Raw genomic sequence first — 19,181 nt, 5'->3', positions numbered from 1 at the left:
TAGACCAGCGTGAAAGGTGCCTCGCCTGTGGCCGTCTTTGGGCTAGTTCGGTAGGCCTAGAGAACGGTGTCCAACTCCTCCACCCATTTCCCTCGACTCTGGTTCAGCCTCTTTTTAATCCCTTCACAGATTGTTCTGTTGGCTAACTCTACTTGGCCATTTGCTTGTGGATGAGCCACTGAGACGAAGCGCTGAGTGATGTCCATTCGATCATAGAAATCTGCTATCCTCTGCCCTGTAAACTGAGTCCCATTGTCAGACACAATGATTCTCGGTACACCGAATCTGCAACAAATGTTCCTCCAATGAAACGTTCCACTGTCACTTCATCTATCTTGCCCACAGCCTCAGCCTCAACCCATTTAGAAAAATAATCTACTGCCACGATAAGAAAGCATTTTCCCCCCGGTGCTGTGGGCAACTTTCCGACTATATCAATGCCCCATTTGTCAAACGGACATGCCGCGTACATGACACCCATAGGCTCCCCTGGTACGTTGATTCGCCCGTCATGTCTCTGGCAAGCTTCGCACTTGCGGACGAACTATCTGGCTTCCTGATTGATGTGAGGCCAATAGAACCCTGCCCGGATAATTTTGCGTACAAGATCCCGAAATCCCGTATGCCCACCACAGCAACCTGCATGAATTTCTTTCAGAGCAAAATTAGCCTCTTCTGGAGATAAGCATTTTAGTAAAGGCTGAGTAAAAGATCGTTTGAAGAGTTGATCGTTGATTAAGCAGTAATTCTCATAGCGAGCCCTCTGATTTGATTCTCTGCTTAGCCGTTCCCCTGTCTTCAGAAAGTGTATAATCGGAGCCCGCCAATCGTCCCTGATCTCTACCGAGAAAACCTGCGAAGTCTCCATCTCTCTGGTATCACAGAGTAAAATAATTTCATCATTCCAAGTTTGCTCCACCGCACTAGCCATGCGCGCCAATAAGTTTGCTTTCGTATTTTCCTCTCTGGCGATTTTCTTGATCCTGAATTCCATGAACTTTTCTTTCATTTCACTGATTTTGGAATGGTATGCCCTCATCCTCTGATCCTTGATACTGTAAGTCCCTGAAAACTGTTGGGCAACCAACTGAGAATCTGTCTTTATGATGACACACTCGGCTTTGAGCTCGGACAAGATGTGAGCCCCTCTGACCACGGCCTCATATTCCGCTTCATTGTTGGACAGCCGACAAGTGAATTTGATGGCGAACTGGTATGTCCCATAACCCGGTGAAGTGATATAAACCCCGATCCCACATCCCTCTTTCATCACGGATCCGTCCACAAAGGCCACCCAAAACTCTGGTACAGGACGACGAGTTGTTTCTTGTATGAAGTCTGCCAATGCTTGCGCTTTGATCGCTGTTCTCGGTTCATACTCTACGTCATACTCCCCTAAGTCCACAGCCCATTTAACCATTCTGCCCGACAAATCCGGGCGCCCCAAAACTTGTTTGAAGGGAAGAGATGTGCGTACTATCACTCGGTGTGAGAGGAAATAGGGTCTCAACTTTCTGGCCGTAACCATGACTGCCAGAGCAGCCTTCTCAATCTCTGTATAATTCTGTTCAGGCCCTTGTATGATTCTGCTGACAAAATAGATGGGCTTCTGGTGGCTTCCCTCTTCTCTGATAAGCACAGAGCTGATCGCATCCTCCCCCACCGCTATATACAGATACAAGGTCTCACCCGGCACCGGCTTGGTCAGAGTCGATAACTTGGCTAGATAGATTTTAAGATCCTCAAACGCCGCTCTGCATTCCTCTGTCCACAAAAACTTAGTTCCTTTCCTCAGTACTTTGAAAAACGGCATGCTACGTTCTGCCGAGCGTGATATAAATCTGCTCAGAGCAGTGATGCGCCCATTCAGAGTCTGCACTTCTTTGATTCCTCTGGGCGGCGTCATGTCCATAATAGCTTTGACCTTTTCTGCATTAACCTCAATCCCTGCAGGCGTGACCTTATATCCCAAAAACTTCCCTGTTGTGACCCCAAAGGTGCATTTCGCTGGGTTCAGCATAAGCCGATGATCTCTGACCACCGTGAAGATTTCTTCCAGATCGGAAACATGATCTTCTGCCCTGACACTCCGCACAAGCATATCATCCACGTAAACCGAAATGTTCTTTGCCAATTTCTCTTTGAAAATTTTCTCCATCATCCGCTGATATGTAGCTCCCGCATTTTTTAAGCCGAAAGGCATACTTCTCCATCCATATACTCCGCAACAGACGGCAAATGCTGTTTTGGCGATGTCTCCCTTATTCATCCTGACCTGATGGTATCCCTGGTATGCATCCATCATGGACAATAAAGCACACCCTGAAGTGGTATCCACCAGCTGATCGATCCTCGGCAGAGGATAGTGGTCCTTTGGGCAGGCAGCATTTAGATCTCTGAAATCCACACACATCCTCCAGGTATTGGTTTTCTTGGGTACCATCACTGCGTTTGAAATCCACTCTGGGTATTGCACTTCCACAATATGCCCTGCTTCCAACAATCTGTGGACCTGTTCCCTTATTGCCGCGTCCTTCTCTGCCCCAAAATTTCTTGTTCTCTGCTTTACCGGCTTCACCTTAAGGTCCACGTTGAGACAATGCTCTGCCAACCTTCTGTCAATCCCCTTTAAGTCGGTGGTACTGAATGCAAATACGTCTGCATTTCTTCGAAGACAACCAATGAGTTCCTCTCTGACCTGATCACTCATGGCAGACCCAATCTTTGTCTGGAAACCCTCTCTTCCTGGAAACAATTCTATCATGTTGCAGACATCACTGGTGGACACCAGCGCGGTTTTTTCTGTGCTATCTCTGTCTTTTAATAAATCCGCTAACTCTTGGCGTTCCTCTACTAAGGCATGCACCTCGCCCACATTTCCCCTCTTCCGTGTATCTGATCCCTCTGTCATTCTTTCCCTCTTCTGGCCCGATGAGTGTGCAAGCATTTGGACGTGACATGCTTTTGACGCTGTTTGATCCCCACAAACTTCTCCTACTCTTCCCCCCTCGACTGGGAATTTCATTTTCAAATGGAACATAGAGTTTACTGCCCTGAATGCCGTCAAGGCAGGTCGTCCGAGTATGACATTGTACGCAGGTTTGGGCATGTCCACAACTAAAAATCGTACCATCCTTGCTCTGTTGCTGTTGGCTGCACTGCCAAGGATCAACGGCAACTCCACATACCCTAACGGCATAACCATCTCTCCCCCGAACCCAAACAAGGGAGCGTTTGTGGGTTCAATGTGCACTTCTATTCCCATGTTTTGGAGGCATTCCTTGTATAAAATATTCACGGCGCTCCCTGAATCGACGAAGACACGGTGAACCATGCAGCCTGCTATATCCGCCGTGATGACCAGCGCATCATCATGCGGGTACATTAATGTACGTATATCCTCTGCTCCAAAAGTAATCGCCGGCTCCTCTGCCGCACCCGTGATTTCCATGACCCTTTTATGATAATACCCTGTTTTTACTGCTCTGATGACTTGCTTTTTGGCCCGATTTGATGTGGGCGTCCCGCTCTCTCCGCAAATCATGTGCACTTCTCTTCTATATGGTGGAGGAGGGACTTGCCTCTCTGCCCCTTCTCTGCGATTATCCCGGTTGTCATCAGGCCTGCGATCTCTGTTGTTCCCCTGCTCTTGTCGCTGATCCCGGTTATTTCTTTGATCCCTCTGATCTCGCTGATCCCTCTGATCCCTCTGATCTCGCTGATTCCTCTGATCAGTCCGCCTCTGCCCCTCATTTCCTCTATCAACGAACTGGTCGAGATATCCCTGGCGCACCAACAACTCCAGTTGGTGCTTGAGATGTCCGCAATATTTTGTAAGGTGACCGAAGGCATTGTGGTACTCACATAACTTGTTATTGGACCCTTCCTGTGGCGGCCCATTCCGGTAGGTTCCCGGTGCCCGAAAGAACGGTTGGTCTTTTATCAAATGGAAAATTTCCTCTTGTGGCTTATTTAAGGGCGTGTACTCAGTAAACCGCGTAACCTCATTTACAGTGCGTTGTTGAGATGGCATTCCTCCCTGAGGTGGCAATACCCTCGGAGGCAACCCTCTGAATGGGGCCCTATCTTGGTGTCTCTGTCTCTCAGGTGCTTCCTCAGCTTTCTTGACCCTATGCTTATCATTTTCCACCTTTCTCGCCATCTTGGCATCCTCCAACTGCAGGTAACCTGGCAGCCTTGCCATAATGTCATCAAAATCCCTTGCTGGTCAGATTTGCAATTCGTCAAAGAAGATCCCCGGCCTGAGTCCTCTGACATAGGCGCAATTTTTTATTTGTGATTCTGCCTCCGGCACTTCCAGAGCAGCGAGGTTAAATCTTGCTGTATACTCCCGCAGCGTCTCACCTTGATCCTGTTTGATATCCATCAGCGAAAGGGCTGACTTTCCTACCCTCCGCGAACTCGCAAACTGTCGCAGGAAGCGAGTCTGTAAATCTTCAAAAGAGTAAATAGAATTCGGCGGAAGCATTCCAAACCACAACTGAGCTGGTCCAGTCAAAGTGGTTGAGAAAATTCGGCACTTGATGCCCTCCGTGTACATGTGCAGCGTAACCAACCCTTCAAACCGATTGAGGTGCACCTCCGGATCGGTAGTGCCATCATAATCCAGTGAGATGGGCTTGTAGCTTCTAGGTAAGGTGTCTGCCAAGATATCGTCCGAGAAAGGACTGCGGTTGTTGATCGGGTGAAACCTTGACGTCTTAGCTCTCTTGTCTTCCTTATATCTTCCCTGCTCCCTTCTGTCTCTTGGCATATCTCGATCATGACGTTTGTGAGCCCGATGCTCTGGCCTGCCAGAGGAAAACTCCAGCTCCCTTTCTTCTCCCTTTTCGGTGTACCGCGATTTTTCCAGGCGATGAGACTTCTCTACTCTGTAGGACCGTTCAGATCTCTGTTCCTTGTCTTCCCTCCGGGATTTCTCCCTCAGTGATTCTTCCAGATTTTCAAGCTGATGTTTCAATTGCGATACTTGCTTTTTCAACCTTGCTTTTTCCTTCGGTCTCTCCTCTTCAAACAGCAGGGAGACGGATTGACTGTCAGACTCGTCAACCCGCTCTCTTCTGACCACACTATTGAGCCTAACACGGCTCCCCTCTGGTATGACTAACTCTCTGTCAACAGCATCCCCTTGTCCTTCTCCAGGCATCACGGCCTGTTTGTTGATTGCCAGTATATTTGCCTCCTGAACAGCGGGAGGTGGGGCCTCAGTGCCCTGCAGGTTGGCTGCTCCCACTGGGGTAGCTACAGTAGGGATGACGGACATCATGGGAGTTCCCAATGCCTGCCGCATGTTGGCATAACTAAGCAAGGCCATCATTTGCTCTGCCAGCCCAAAGTTGATCGATCCTCCTCCAGACGCGGGAGCTAGATTCGGCAGATCAGAACCCGGTGTGACCAAAGCAAACCTCTGTGCGCTGACATTCAGCCCTGTTGTCGGCGAGGCTGAGATAGCCTGGAATCCCGGTGGCACTGTGAAAGTAGGATTGCCCTGAAGGCCAGTGAACAACGAGGTAGGCACCTCGGTAGTGACAGCAGCGGAGTCAAACTCCTTCTCCAAGTTCCGATGAGCATCAGAGGATCCCATGGTACCTGCATATAAACAGAGTGAGAGAAAAATCCCAGCGACGAAAGCATAAATCCCCCATTCATGGATTGAAGTCCCGATATAAGAAATCCAATAAGAAATCCCCGATACCGGTACAGAGACCGTCAAGAAATTCCCCTCAAAGTAACGCTTATGCACTGGGAAATAAACCCAGGGCATAAATCTAAAGAACAGAACCCGCGTAACGGAGTTTTTCCCCGGTGAAACCGCATTAAGAACCGACGGAAAAAACAGAGCACCAAGAAAACCAGAACAACCATCAAAAGGCTTGTCAGCGTAATTCGTTAGAAATGATAGATAAACAAGAGCTATGTAAGGAAACGAACATCATAACCCAAAATTAACATGATCATGTCCTATAATAACCACAAGGCCTATAAACAACAGGATTACCGCGGCAATCAACCGAATTAGCAGCGTAAGGCAATATTCAAAGCATAGGACGAAAGTTAATTTAAGCAAGCATGAAGGACATCAGTAATTATTCCTTTTAAACACAAATTATCCACCCATCAGCGGCACAAAACCCCATTATAACCACAACAAAGCATTAACCGATGTATTAATAAAACCCGTGAATTAACAGCAAAAAGGTTCATGAAGGAAGAGACAAAGTGCTAAACAATCTTTCATCAGTGTGAAGCCCTTAATCAACAACAAAACCCCACATCCTCCCAAAAACAGAGTAATACTCAACAGCACACAAGCATAATTCTAAGATTATCGGAGAAAACATGAAGATCATCTACAACTATCACGTTTATACATAAAACACCCGTATACTAACAGCATAAACTCAAGATATCAAAGACAAAAGGTCAATCCACCATTCATCGATGCGAAACACTAGATCCGTAAGAAAAAAGCACCCAACATAATCAAAACAGAGCCTCACACCACAATTTTCCCATATAAAACATTAGATCAGTGAAGAAAACATCAATTCTACAAGGAAACCCTTCATCCGTAAACAACTAACCCAAACAAACGGTAAATAAACGTAGAATTCCCCGATTCATGACTTATGCACGTCGCCACCTTTTCCCATGCACAAAAACATAAATCAACGCAAATCATAGCAGAATAATAGCATATTAACCCGGAAGACGCAATTAACCGATCAAAAACAGCTGGGTGTCTGAATTATCGGCTCGATTGGTGCCAACGCCCGCAAATCCGATTGGGATTTCAGATCTGCGTACGCCGGCGACCGTTATCTCACATCTTAGCTCAGTAGCCTTCCCACAGACGGCGCCAGTTGGTGTTTTATGAAACCAACACCTAAAACTACAAAGTGAAATCATAAACTATACCTAGTGCGATTGACTGAAGAAGACGAAGTGAATGATGGAAACTTTGCACTAGAGAGAAAATAGCTGTTATATTCAAAAGTATAAGATAGCGTAATTGTAATACACGAGCTGAGGTCTATTTATAGATTACAATTGAGGGTAAAAAGGTAAAATCAATGCCCACGCATGCTCCTTGCGTGGTCGAAGGGTAGAGAAGTAATTTTGCCTTTACGCGGGAAGTCTCCCGCGTTTCTGACGATCCCACTGATGGAGGTGATCTCTCTGGCGTGGATGACTTCTCTGACGAACGTGATTCCTCTGGCGACGATGACTTCTCTGGCGAAGGATGATTTCTCTGGCGAACGTGATTCCTCTGGCGATGATGACTTCTCTGGCGAAGGATGATTTCTCCGGCGATGAGGATTTCTCTGGCGATGATGACTTCTCTGGCGAAGGATGATTTCTCTGGCGATGAGGATTTCTCTGGCGATGATGACTTCTCTGCCGATGATGATTTCTCTGACAAAAGCCATTCCTCTAGTGGATGAGTTGTCTCTGATGGATGAAATCCCTCTGGTAAGAATGATCCTTTTGACCAGTATGATTCTTCTAGTGAAGATGATTCCTCTGATTTGTATCCTTTCTCTATTCTACACATATTACTCCTCATCAAAAGCTTACATATCAATTGCAGTATAAAATAGCTCAACAAGATAATGATGTAGATAAAATTATATATTTTTTATTTTTAATATAAAATTACGAAAATATCCTAGTAATTTTAAAAAGGGAAAAGGTGCAAATTGGCCCCCGAAGTAGTAGCCCCTATAGCGTATAGCCCCTCTTACTCACTGTGTGTGCAACTAAACCCCTGAACTCCGAGAAAATGGTGCAAATTCCCCCCTCTGACTAACGGCTGTTAACGACGTTAGGTCAGAGGGGGGAATTTGCATCATTTTCTCGGAGTTCAGGGGTTTAGTTGCACACACAGTGACTAAGGGGGGTTTTACGCTATAGGGGCAACTACTTTAGGGGCTAATCTGCACCTTTTCCGTTTTTTAATTAACTCTCATCTCTCTCACTCAGCCCTCTTTCTCTCTCGGCCATTGTACCGCCGCTAACGGTGGTTGAATCACCAAGTTGTTGGATCATCTTTTATCAGCAACACAAACGATTAATCCAATTCCAATTCCAATTCCAATTCCAATTCCAATTCCAATCAAATCGACATTATATAGAAATAGCGAAAATAAAGAGGTTATGATCGTTACATTGTGAGAGGCGTCAAATTTGGCGATGGCGCCGACGCCTTGCCAAACATCACAAACTCGCGAAGCTTCGAGGCGGCTGGCTTGCATCTGCGGCGTGATTTGAGGGCGAACTTCGCGCTGTCTTTTGTTGAAGCAAAGCACAGAGGACGACCGCAAGTTTGAGAGAGAGCAGCCGGTGGTGGTGGGGAGCGTGCGCGGCGCTCTTCGTTTGAAATTCGAGCGGTGGAGGCAGGCCGGTGCTAAGGTTCAATCCTTCGTCCTCTTCATAGGAGAATCGAGCAGGAGGCGGCTCTCCGGTCGGGTGCGGCTGCACTGGAGCCATGGATTGGCTGCTTGCCGGCTTTTTAGCAGCGGTGGCGGCGATTTCGCTGTATTTGAGAGAAAGAGGTGACTCATCTTCGAGAAAAGCTAGGGCTCGCGATCTGTCACAGATTGAGATAGAGAGCATGGGGTGGGTGTCATTGGCGGTAGGCGGCCGGTTCGCCGGATATCGCGGCGGCGATTTTGGACGGAAGGGGGGAACTAGGGCTTGCCCTTGACGTTTGAGCGTGTGCAGCCGAGAGAGCTCCGGGGTTTAGGGCCCAGGAGAGAGGGAAAGGGGCAGCGCCCTCGGCCAGCCTCGCCTGGCCTCGCCGGAGCTTGAATCAGCGGCTGCGGCGATCAGATTTTGGAGGAGGAGGGCTCCCTGTTTTTTTGTGCGTTACTTTTTGAGAGAAAAGAGAGATGATAGATAATTTTTTTTAAAAAAAAGGGAAAATGTGCAGATTAGCCCCTGAAGTAGTAGCCCCTGTAGCGTAAAACCCCCCTTAGTCACTGTGTGTGCAACTAAACCCCTGAACTCCGAGAAAATGGTGCAAATTCCCCCCTCTGACCTAACGTCGTTAACAGCCGTTAGTCAGAGGGGGGAATTTGCACCCTTTTCTCGGAGTTCAGGGGTTTAGTCTTCAGGCTTAGGGTTTAGTTTACAGGGTTTAGGGTTTAGTTTATAGAATTTAGGGTTTAGAAAATATAATACTTTATATTAAATGAAGGTAAATACCTATATTTATATAAGTATACATTTGTGCGAATAAATGTATATTTCATGCTTATTAAAAGTAATAATTATTATAAACAAATGTAATAATTTAGGATTCAGGATTTTGGCTCTGGCCATGGGTCGGGTCGGAGCGGACCCGTCGCACTGGAGTGTGACCGCCGCATGCAAGACCGGCCCTTTATTTTAACCAAAATATTACTCCTACGTCTTGTTTCTTTTCACATAGCCTCCGCATATTTCATATTTCCTCCTTCTCTCTCTTTCTTCCATCCATGTCACTAATAAAATACTCACATAACTGCGTTTCTTCCATCCTTTTTCCACATTTTTCTCAAATATCGATTTAGGACATGTTTGGATGAAGAGTTCAATTAGTGCATTGACAATTCAATTGGCATCACATGTTTGGTATTAAGTTTTCTAGTAAAATATCTAATACGCCAACAAAAGTATATATATAATTAATTTTCAATCACGTGTCAAATATGAACAATATAATATATAGTGTTAATAGACAAAAGTGCCTCATTCCTTATTCATATTTTGAAAAATGCCCACCCTTATCATGCAAAGCTATCCATGCCCTAAATTACTAAATAACCCTTAAGTGGGTCAACATCTTTTGTAATCATTTCGGCAGTCTTACACATCTTACACATTTTTTAATTTCAATGCATTTTTTTACAATAATTTGTGATGTTGACCGAAATGATTACATTGAGTGCATGCAATAATTTTTTTTACACTGTATATATATAGTGTTCATATCTTTAAATTGTAAAGGGAAAAGGTGCAAATACACCCTCCTAGGTGTAGCCCTTATAGCGTATACCTCCCCTTACTCTATGTGAGTGCAACTAAACCCCCAAACTAAAAAAAAACGGAGCAAATAAGCCCCTCACCCTAGACGCCGTCTTCTCACCGTCAGTCAACCTATTTTTTTTTTTTAATTTGCTGTGGGGCCCACCCAAATTCTCATCCAATTTTTGAGGACCAGAATCAACACAAATGGTCGCCGAAAAAGTTAAAACGGCAATGGGATTGCAGAAATCGCCAGCTCAAACGAAGACCCAGCCTGACGCCTCCACGCCGAGCTCCGGCAAGCACCAGCCGCAGGGCCAGAAAGGCTCTGGTGCCGGCTTCTCCCGCTCATTCGGCGTCTGAAATTCCCCTAAGAGAAGAGTCTATATTTCGTGCTGGTGAATCCGGAATTCGAAGCCCCAACGAAGAAGATGAGGGCGGCGCTGCCGCCGGAGGTTTCTATGTCGAACCACGTGTAGAACTGCAGCCAGGCGGGGGCTCTGGTGGCATCGGTGCTGCAAGGTGACCTAATTGGATTGGGGAAGGCGCTGTCGTCGGATAATATTGATTGTATCCTGCAATAAAACTATTTTACCCTATTGAAATTTCAGTCAATTCGCCATTAATCAAAATCTTACTAATAAGCCAAAAAACCTTCATTTCCATTTTCTCCCTTTCTTCCTATTTTCTCTGCACGCGGCTTCAGAATCCACAGTTTTTCCCTTTCTTTCCTTTTTTCCGTTTTATACGATTCTGAAATTCAACGATACAATCACCATAAGCATACCCCAGAATTCAATTTATTGAATTTCATCTGTACATTGAAAAAAAAACTGTTCTTGATTTTAAATTCATGGCATCCGCGGCGATATTCTCGTCGCTGAGGCGGCGGAGTTCACCGTCACTGGAGGCGTTCCTGGCACCGGTGGATCTACCAAACGCCCAAAATCGAGCCACAGCAAATTAAAAAAAAAAATAGATTGACTGACGGTGAGAAGACGGCGTCTAGGGTGAGGGGCTTATTTGCTCCGTTTTTTTTTTTGAGTTTGGGGGTTTAGTTGCACTCACATAGAGTAAGGGGAGGTATAGGCTATAAGGGCTACACCTAGGAGGGCTTATTTGCACCTTTTCCCAATTGTAAATATTATCGATCGGACATTAATTAACACTTAAACAATATATTAAATTAAATTCAGCAAAATAGTAAAAATTAATATAAAGATACAAATAGATAGAATAAAAACTTTTATGTCGATATAGCATCGATCCGGCCGGTGAAATGGCCAGAGAAATGAATCGGACCGGGTACATTTCAGGTAAACAATGACCCGGCCGGACACATTTGTCCTTGAAAATTACCGGCCGGATAGATATTATTTAGGCATAAAATATTCTATGTTATTCAATTTCATAAAAAAAAAAAGGTCAAGAAGCTAATAATATATATCCATGCGTATCTATCTTAATTTTTTTATTTTATTTCCCTTTAATATCTTAATTTCAATACATATAATCTTTGAAATTATTTGTATATATATATATATATATATATATATATATATATATAGGGAGAGGTTCAAATAAGAACCACTAATAAAATAAGAACGGAGAACCATTTTAAGCCATTCGATCATCAAGATCTACGGTGGATGCATCATCTTGGTGGGTGGATGCAGGTGCTGGGTTCGAATCCTGAAGGGAGCAAAAAAATTATTTTTTTCGGATGCATTAAATTTAATAGCGGATGCATTAATTTGTATAGCAGATGCAGTAATTTTATTGGTTCTTATGTTCTCACGATAATTGTGGTTCTCACTATAACCGCACCCTATATATATTTTAAATTTAAAGATATGGATTAATTAACACGATATATATAGTGTTATATACTATACTATACTATATATCAACATTCAAGAATAACACAATATATATATATATATATATATATATATATATATATATATATAGGAATGGGATCATATAGATCCCAATGCTTATAATAGATCCCTAGATCCAAATCTTGACCACACATTTATGACATGTGGCGCATCAAGATGGTGACACGTGGCAAGGATTCCAAGGCAAAATCTGGAGGGGTAAAATTGGAATGTAATTTTCGGATTTAATAATTAAAAAAATATATTTTTTTTAGATTTTCTCAAAATAGATATATTTTAGATGCATATAGTTTCACACAAAGATGCATAAAGTTTTCACATGAAATGCATAACTTTGAACAGAAAAATGCATTTAATTTTTCCAGTTTTGGTATTTTCACCACCCCACCCCATACCACCCCCCAATCCAGCCCACACCACCCCCCAACCCTCCCCATTACCACCCCCCAAAAATATGCATGTTTCACATGCATATAAAATCAAACAAAAATGCATAAAGTTTTCACATAAAAATGCATTAAATTATACAAAAAATGCATTTCATTTTAATAAATCTGGTAGTTTCGCCACCCACCCCTGCCCCCCCCCCCCCCACCCCCCCCCCCCCCCACCCCCACCCCCCCCCCCAAATTTTTTTTTTTTTTTTTCAAAAACTGATTTTCTAATTGCTGGCCCCCCCACCCACCGACCCCCCACCCCCACCCCCCCCCCCCCAAAAAAAATTTTATTTTTTTTTTTTTTTAAAAACTGATTTTTCAAAAAAAAAAAATTTTGGGGGGGGGGGGGGTCAGTGGTCAGAAAATCAGTTTTTGAGAAAATAAAATTTTTGGGGGGGATTTTGATGGCCACGTGTCACCATCTTGATGCGCCACATGTCATAAATGTGTGGTCTAGATTTGGATCTACGGATCTATTATAAGCATAGGGATCCACCGGAACCCAACCCTATATAATATATATATATATATATATATATATATATATATATATATACTCAAAATCCGTCCCAAATAAATGCATGCTTGTTACCCAAAAAAATCATGCATGTTACCAAGTGAATTATGCAAGAACCGATACATAAAGGACAAAAATATCTTTCTAAAAAATTTGATTATCTTTTGATAGACATAAAGCCGATACAATCGGCTTCAATCACTTTTTTTTCGTCCATATATCTTATCTCTATTTAACACTATATTTACCTTCCTTCACTAGGGTTTTTTCCTCACCAATATATACATATGGGCTTCTTCACTTTTTTTTACCCACCGAGAGAGTTCAAAATATTGAAGCACGTCGGACACAAGCTTCTTCATCATCCATGGCATCTTCTTCACAGGTTTTTATTTTTAATTTTCATGAAATTGAATAGAATAGAATAATTTATGCTAAAAAACGATCGGTCCGGCCGGTGAAGTGGCCGGATAAATTGGTCCGGCCGAGTACATTATTTAAATGAAACATACGGCCGGATTGATTTTTCCGGGAACTTCACCGGCCGGACCGATCGTTTTTTAGCATAGACTATTCCATTTTAATTAGTTGTATGTTTATATTAATTATTAGTAATTTACTGAATTTAATTTAATTATATTTGTTTAAGTAATCATTATTGAATTATTATTGCGAGTTTTGCTGGGTATTACATTGCATTGTTTATGTGTGTTTTGTGCAATTTAATAAAATAAAGTATTTTATGCCTATAGAGCAACTATCCGGCCGGTACTATGCCCGGAATAATGCGTCCGGCCGGAACAGTTTCAATCTGAAATGTACCCGGTCGGATACATTTTACCGGACACTTCACCGGCCGGATAGTTGCTCTTTAGGCATAAAATACTTTATTAAATCTATCTGTATGTTTACGTTAATTATTACTATTTTACTGAATTTAATTTAATTATAATTGTTTAATTATTAATTATTGAAACTATTATTGCTTGGTATTAATTAAATTGCTGTTTTTTTAATATTTTACTGAATTTAATTAAATTGCTTGGTATTAATTGCAGTTTAATATTTTACTGAATTTAATATTAAATTGCTGAATTACTCGAATTTTACTGAATTTAATATTAAACTGCTGAATTTTACTGAATTTAATTGCAGTTTAATATTAATGAATTTTACTGAATTTTAATATTACTCGAATTACTATTTTAATATTTTATTGAATTTTACTATTTTACTCGAATTTTACTATTTTACTGAATTACTGAATTTTAATATTTTACAGAATTTAATTGCAGTTTAATATTACTGAATTTTACTGAATTTAATATTAAATTGCAGTTTAATTAAATTGCTTGGTATTACTTGGTATTAATTAAATTGCAGTTTTTTAATTATGTCTATTTGTATTATTTTTTAATATTTTACTGAATTTAATATGGTTTTCATTTTGTAAATGAATAGGCGCATGTCCCATATCTTCGTCCCGACACTATTGACCAATGAATAGGCGAATGTCCCATATCTTCGCATTTTCCGGAGCTGGTTGAAACTTTAAATGTGGTCGGCGAACGGTGCAATGAAGGGTTATTGGGAAGATTTAGAGCATCATGTTTTGGGCATTTCACTGATTGGAGGCCCCCCGAAGAGCAATAGAACATTACACCAGATTGTATCGAGGCAGATTGTGTCAGAAACCGATGAGATGTGCTTCTTTCTGTGCGGAGCACGAGTCAGATTTTCCCCTGCGGACTACGCATTAGTGATTGGGCTCAATTTCGGGGGATCGATGTTCGATGCGACTTTACAGCACGACTGCAATCGCGTGGAGGCATACTGACGATTCTGCGGTGGGCGAACCATGACAATACGGGCGCTCATCAAACGCGTGTGCAATTTGGATCGTCGAGTGGATGATGAGGATGGGAGCCTGTACCTTCGTGCTATCCTCGTGTGTGTGGCTCACACCCTTGTTCTTGGGTTGGATGCACGGGTACAGCCGTGGCTTTGGGTGTTGGTGGATGATCTCGCTGCATTTGATAGATTCCCCTGGGGCGCGTATTCGTATAAGATGTTATGCCATTATACGACAGAGATAGGAACCGGCGAGAAGTATCACTTCTACGGTCCTTCGTGGGCTTTATATGTCTGGGCATTGGAGCGCGTCCCGGGCCTCAGACAGATGGTGGTAGCATCTAGCGGTGATCCAACAGCGCACCCTCGCAGTTTGCACCTTATACTTCATGCCACTCAACCTTTGTGCAGTGTATCGATGACTTTTTTGGACTTCAATAGCTACCCTTTTACCGGCCTCAGCAGTCAAGCCTTGCTCGATTTGTTGTGCAGCCCTTAGTCGCTCGCTGAACCATTTCTCAATAACAATTCTGATTGCCTCTAACATCGAGCAGATAGGAAGTCTTCTTGCCCACAACAATCTGAAATTAAAAGCTTCAGCAGCATTTGATGTCATAAAACGGTAGCGTCGCACAGGCATAGGACACATCGAACGAGCCCACTTTTCCGACCCAATCCCCATTAGTTTATCGTACGCGGCTCTCTTCATAACCTTCAGGGCGTTCATAGCCCTAGTGAAGTCGGACTTCTCGTACGCAAATGCAGCTTGTCGATACACCTCGACCACTGCCTTACTGTAATGCTTCAGGTTATTTTGCAAATGGTAGTAGCATAGGCCGTGGGTGGCATTTGGTAACTCATTCCTGATAGCATTGGCAATGGAGATATGTTGATCAGAGACAATCAAAAGTGGATTGGCTTGGCCATAAACACGTCGAATGCGTGACATGAAATAAGTCCACGATTCATCGTTCTCTTTCGGGCCAACACCATACGCGAGTGGGAACAAACTCTCGTTGTCGTCCTTCGTCACTGCAACAAACAAAATACCCCTATTCTTGCCCTTCAAGTGTGTGCCGTCAACGACAATCACTGGCCGTAAGCTGAACATGAAAGGGGTAGCCGAAGCTGTAAGAGCAACAAATAAGTGTTTGAATCGGCCATCATCGTCAACTTCTCACTCCACCATCGAACCGGGATTGGATTGTCTCAACATGTATAAGTACTTGGGCAGCATCTCGAAGGACTGATCATGTCGACCATAAACCATCTCAGTCGCTCGATTACGGGCTCGCAATGCAACATCGTACTTGATCTGTACGCCAAACTCACGTCGCAACTCCAGCTGGATGGCCTTCGGCTTCAAGATCTCGCAGTCGTCGTGTATTTTCTGTGCTAAATATGCTGCGATGACTTTTGCGGGGGACCTTTATTCGCGCTACGCGCCCTAGCTCACCGTCGCATGAGTGCTCATTGGTGAACTTATACACTCCCCAAATGGCTCCATCTTGTGACGATGCATGGAGCTTGAAGGGGCACGTATCTGAATGCTTGCGTTTGAAGTAAATTCGTCTGCTGTCTGATTTGGTGACAGAAAATTCCTTGCCCTGCTTCATGTTCCACTGTAAAAGCCCGCAATCCCTAAGAATGGCTTAACCGGGGTTATGACTCGGGAAGGGGATTAAGAAGCGGGGAAAGAAAGGGGCATTTACTTAACAATCAAACATTTTACGAAAAGAGACATTTATTATATAACACTAGGATCATAACTGATCACTTGGACAAAAACAAGACGTTCGTTTGGGAAGGCTCGTCGAAGTGGATTACCCAACAAAAGAGTATCATACTTAATATAAAACATTAGCATAATCAGAGTATCTTGCAGCGGAAATACGTGTGAGTTATACATATGAAGATGTATACTCAAGGTTACATTATTATTTTATGTCAAAAGGTACATCCGCTCAACTCCACTCCATTCCATCACCTGCTCAACCTGCACATTAGGAAAAACAACATGCAGGGCTGAGTAAAAATATTCAGTGAACATATGCCGGAAACATCACATTTTATATCATTTATTGTACTGCCAACAGTAACACACAGGGTTTTACTTGAAGGACCTGTGCTTACTAAACATTTTCTTTCATTTCATAAAGTTGGATGCGCATCCCATTTTCAGTCTATATGATCCATATCTGTTCCTTTTACACGCCGGGAAGGAGGCCTCCTTCCACGGACGCCAAGACCGGTCGCAAGCGACACACAGTCTCCATGAGTGTACACGTTAACCCTTACTAGCAAACCTTCGTCTAGCGTAGGGTCCGAATTCGATTTCCTTTATAGTTGGCGAACCAACACAGATAGGATACATACATAAAACATAAACATTTTTGGCAGACAATCATTTCATAAACATTTCCTTTCCTTTCATAAGAACCATTTAATCATTTCCATAAACATTTCATTTAATAAGAACCATTTACCCTTTAAAATATCACAGTTATATCATGTCATTCATTTCATTTCGTATAAGAGGCCTGTATGCAGGGGATCTCTATATACGTGTTTTAAGAAAGCCCACCTTATTCGTTCCCACAACGAGCGTAGAGTTACTTCCCTCTTTAGCTATCACTTCCCGCCTGGACCTTTATTGACGAAGAATCGATAAGTTCGAGAAGAAGTCGTGAAAGAAAGGAAGATAGGTCTCTAAACTAAACTATCTCCTTTTTAATGATTTTAGGGTTCTAGCATCCATATTAATCTTGTCTCGTTCAAAACCTTAAACTCAAAACATTTATCACATAACTAACATTTAGGTTCGAAACCGTTTATTCGAACATCAACATGCGCATCAATCATAATTCGTTCTATTCATGTCATCAAGTCAAATATTCTGTCATTTAATATCACATAGACAAATCATATCATCATAGATCATGCTTTCTCATACATAAAACAATTTAATCCTTTTCAAATAAACTATATTAATAAGCCTTTTGAAAGGAATTCATCAAATAAGAGTTTAACTCAAAATATTTTATTTTAAAACCACTTATAAAAATACTTGAAATAAAAGAACTCTATTGAAATAATTAATTTAAAGGTCATATATAAATAAATTAATCAAGTCCAATTTAAATTAAATAAATAAAGACTCAAATAATTTAAATAGATATAAGCCCAAAATAATTAAGGTCCAAACATTTTATAAAACAATTAAATCATATGGCCCAACAGTTTAATTAAAGAAGCCCATCAGATTATTTTTTTTTAGGCCCAAGCATTTAAATCAAAGCCCAAATTCAATTTTAATTAAAGAATGGCCCAATCCCATCCTTCATCCTTTAACCTATCTACACACACCATTTCACATTCAAACACACACACAAAGCTGCGCTATCATCCCTCCCTCTCTCTCTCGGACGATCTGTCCGCCGCCGCCGCCGTTCAATGGCGGTGCCATCCGGACGGAGGCCGGCGTCGGCTCCTCTCATCTCTCCCTGAACTCTCCCCCTCTCTTCTCCTCTATCCCTCTCGCCTCTATCGCTCATCTCTCTATCTCAAGACAGCCGGAACAAGGCGGCAGACAGCCACCTTCCACGATGCGCCGCCGCCTGGTTCTCCTCTCCGGCGACACGGCCGCCATCTCCATCTCCATCTCCATCTCTTCTATTTCTCTCTCTACACGCCCTGACTCTATCCCTTTCTACACTCTCATACGCGCACGGACTCGGCGTAAGCCGCGCCGCCGCCGGAAACAAGACAGCAGACGTCCCACCGTGGTGCGCCGCCGCCTGATCCTTCTTCTCAGTCGGAGCCACCTCCGCCTCACCTGAAATCGGTAAACCCTAACTCCCTGTTCTCTTTTCCTTTTTATTTTCCTCATCTTCTTCATTTTAATTAAAAGCTGAAACCCTCTCCTCTTTCCCCTTTCTAGCAGAACAGAGCCAAGGCTCCGCTGCCTTCCGTTGACCATCGGCAGCCACCGCGGCTGCCGTCCCCTGACCTCGACTCACACACACAGCAGGGTTCAAGCCACAGTTCAGTCGAACACTTGGCAAATAGGATTTGAGCATAAATCAAATACTGTAAATGATCAATTGTAAATTGTACACAAACATTCATTCATGTAAATTAATCCTTCATGTAATTTCAGTTTCAAAATACATGTGTAAACGTATTGGTGATTGTTGGTTCTCTGTAAAAGTGAAATAGGGGAAAACCTTGGATTGGTGGTGAATGTTGCTTGTCTCTGCAGAATTGATATATCACATAAGTTAGAATTATTGTGAAGAAGAATTGAATGAGATGAATAATCTTCACTCTATTACCTTATAATGTGTTGGGGTGAAACTTGCAGCAGAGGTGGGAATGGGTGAGGTGAGATAGTGGAATAGGTTTTTGTCACGACCGGTCCTAATTAAGGATAATTAAGCCGGGAAA

At 42.9% G+C, this 19,181-nt stretch overlaps 1 long non-coding RNA gene across 1 annotated transcript; it reads right to left on the bottom strand.

The window, feature by feature from the left end:
• Positions 1-16,419: 16,419 nt before the first annotated feature.
• LOC131016638 (uncharacterized) lies at positions 16,420-19,118 on the bottom strand. Its single transcript, XR_009099152.1, has 4 exons — positions 19,070-19,118; positions 18,962-18,990; positions 17,320-17,383; positions 16,420-16,731 (listed from the first exon to the last, which is right to left on the bottom strand). It is a non-coding gene; the product is annotated as an uncharacterized LOC131016638 (long non-coding RNA).
• Between the last annotated feature and the right edge of the window lie 63 nt (positions 19,119-19,181).

This window comes from Salvia miltiorrhiza, chromosome 3 (assembly GCF_028751815.1).
Source record: "Salvia miltiorrhiza cultivar Shanhuang (shh) chromosome 3, IMPLAD_Smil_shh, whole genome shotgun sequence".
NCBI lineage: Eukaryota > Viridiplantae > Streptophyta > Magnoliopsida > Lamiales > Lamiaceae > Salvia > Salvia miltiorrhiza.
Note: the sequence above shows the minus strand (reverse complement) of the source record. Positions and strands in the feature narration are given on the sequence as shown.